Below are 3,036 nucleotides of genomic sequence, written 5' to 3'. Positions count from 1 at the left end.
ATGGTTCATCTCCAGCAGGGGCTCCGATAAGGGAAGCCAGTTTTGCCAGTCAACATCTGAATTGTTTTTCTGTTCAAAGCCTTAGTAGGTATTAATAATTGTAATACACGGTAATCTGTTCAGATAGGTGCCATCGATGCAGATGTTGAGAATCCTTTATTTTCTTTGCCTTCTATCCGGTGTTTTCAAAGAATTCATACTTTGCTATCAGTCTTTCTTTGTTCTGATAAAGTTGTAATCACTCAAAAGCAGATTCAGAAGCTCCCCCTCCTTCCTTCACTGCCCCTGTGTTTGTTTTATACCCAAATGTGACATTGTACACCAGCGCAATCGAAAAAGGCTGCAATGATCAATTGAGGGCCCAATCAAAGCCTAACAGATAGGCAGCCATTCGTCGCTGTTTGATATAAAAGGTGTTTTATTTCTCATCACTTTTTTGTCACTGAAAGAATGCTTCCTACGTGCAGATTAATTAAAGTGTAAACATTAAATATTGATTGATGCATTATCAGCATGGAGCAGTTGCCTCCACTCAGATTGATTCCTGCAGTGATTTATTGTCATATTTGTGGAGTCATTTCACTTGATAACAAAGAGAAATAGCCTGCTGCCTCTGCCTCTCAGGCTTCTTTCTGCCTCGTGCGCTGCACCTCCTCATCCTCACTGATTCATTCTTTGCTTGCTTGGACTTGGCGTGGCCTTGCAGCCTTTTATGAGAAAAGTTTAGGCCTTCTCTTTTTGGCATCTGTGGAGCAAGTTGGTAGTTCAGCATAGAAGTCGCAGAGCTGTGCTCTCGAATGGGACATCCATGGTTAACACTTCCAGCTGCGTCCCATGCAGCTGCTCTCCATGGCCGGGCTCAGGCACAACGTTGCAAACACAGGTTCAAATCATTAGGGTTAACTCGCTGCCAACTTGACAGAAAGGTGAACTTTCAACAGAAAGACATTGTTCAGGTTGGATTTATGGCTAAATTATGCAATTAGTTGCTCTGAGTAGCGGCACAGCTACACAATAGTGAATCATTTTAAAGAATTTCAGGATTTTACTCTCATTTTCAGGCAACTGCATAAAAGATACCTTCGTTCAAATGTTGTGGACTATTTAGAGGAAAGCAAATCTTTGTGGAGTATTATTGAGCATCTGGATTAGAAAATGCTTTTAAAAAATTTTGCCACGTGATTCTAGCTTTTGGAGGTGGGTTCAGATAAGTGACTCATCCTTTCTCCCCTCTCCCTGAAAGTTTTCAGGCTCTGTTCACCTGCATCAGGAGCAGCCTTGCACTGCACGCAGCCACCTGCCCCACGAGGGGCTGGCTCTGTGCTGCAAGGCCCTGAGTCCCCTCCTTGCCAGGCCTCGCTGAGAGGATAGCCATGCCTGCAGACTGTGCTGCCTGAATGAGCCCTCACTGACCCAGCGTGCCACAAAAGGAAAAATAGTCATGAAACTGCTTTGTTCTGCAGTAAGAAAAAGTAACCTTTTGCAGACGTGGCTTTAATTTAACATTCAGAGAATGAGATTACTCAAAATCTGCTGAAATCAAACATGAGTAAGGCCATAAAAATAGGTAATGGGCAACTGGTGAACTTGATTCAGTCAGGCAAGGAAACATTAACCTTTAGACACAGTGGCCACAAATACTAAGCTTGTGAATTTACTGCAGCAGATAATTTCCCTCCTAGACCCACAGGAAATGATAGCAATGACTCCCTACATGAGCAACAGCCACCTCAACCTGGCTCTCCAAGAGCTATGTGCTATGATTTCTCTAGAAGGCTGTTGCAATAATTGTACAGACTTCATTATTCACTTGTACTGCCCCAAATGCTGACCATCTCTGTCCCTCACACAAACGCATGCCCAATGCCACTTTCTATGTAGGATGCATCCAACCCTGGGAGAAAAAAGCTGTTATTTCTGATCCTCCCTCTCCATGCATTTTCTATCAGATGCTCTTCCTGTCCTCTCTCTGTACTGTGTTCTGTTCCAAGCCAGAAGTTTTGCTTTGTTGCTCTCTCTGGGGATTCGCACCCAAATGTGGCACTCCTCAAAGTAAAAATTAAACAAACCAATCGTGTGCTCACCTGGATTCCTTCAAAATGCTCCCACATGCTCACTTCCCCTTGCTTCTTGTGTGTTGCTGCCCTTCCTACCCACTGAACAGTACTGTCGCATTCTCAGCCTTATTTAAATTGTCAGCCTCTCTGGTCAAAGACCTCGCTTTCCTGTTTGTCTTTAAACTGCTGCACAAACCAACGTGGCTGTGAAACCAGCCCTGCTACAAACGCAGAGCTGTAAGGCCGTGTACTCATAAGGCTGCTGAAAACAAAATCTATTGTCACTGTAATTATTGTGGAGTGCATTTACATTTTTATAAAGCCTTTCATTCAAAGGCTCTAATGCATTTTGTGTTGAAATACGGAAATGTTCTTAAATATCTGTAGTTCTAGATGAAAATGTGTTTCACCTATCAAAATAAAGTTTCTTTTAACATTTTTTATATGACAGATGAAGACTTTCTAACAAATAGTTCAGTCTGAATTGTATTAGCATTGTTTAGATAGGACCACACAAGAGCAAATTAAAAGTGACTTCAATTGCACGAGGTCTGTTTTCTGCAGGTCAAATGTGGACCTGACATGCATGCACAGAGCTTATCCCTCTAGGTGATGCTGGAGCATCTTTGAGGAAAAAAAAAAAAGTAAATAAAGTGAAAACTTTTGTGAACTTTAATGGGCCCGGGCTTGTCTTTAATAATCAGTGAAAGACAGGACACACAGATATGCCTGTGTGCAGTTTGGACCTAGTGGTAACTAATGGTAGTGGACCACAAGCAGTTTCCAGATGGATGCTGCCCCAGGGTAGATGTCAGCCTTGAAAGAAGTAAGGACTGTGACTCCGTTGCAGTTTGCACTGATGTCAGCTAGCCAGAAGGGCTCAGTAATGCTGGGTAACTTTCAGCTGCTTTTCTTCATCTTTGCTGTAGGGCTTCTTTCAGCTGGGTACCTACCTGAGCTTGGATGAGTGCAGTGAACT

General features: G+C 43.0%; 1 long non-coding RNA gene across 1 annotated transcript; it reads right to left on the bottom strand.

Annotated features, from left to right (window-relative positions):
• Window positions 1–400: 400 nt before the first annotated feature.
• Window positions 401–2,159, bottom strand: LOC136047196 (uncharacterized). Its single transcript, XR_010622059.1, has 2 exons — window positions 2,085–2,159; window positions 401–931 (listed from the first exon to the last, which is right to left on the bottom strand). It is a non-coding gene; the product is annotated as an uncharacterized LOC136047196 (long non-coding RNA).
• Window positions 2,160–3,036: the final 877 nt, after the last annotated feature.

The sequence above is a fragment of the Cyrtonyx montezumae genome, unplaced genomic scaffold (assembly GCF_038088225.1).
Source record: "Cyrtonyx montezumae isolate F1298 unplaced genomic scaffold, pur_monq_1.0 scaffold_17, whole genome shotgun sequence".
NCBI lineage: Eukaryota > Metazoa > Chordata > Aves > Galliformes > Odontophoridae > Cyrtonyx > Cyrtonyx montezumae.
This window is presented reverse-complemented; position numbering and strand designations above follow the sequence as displayed.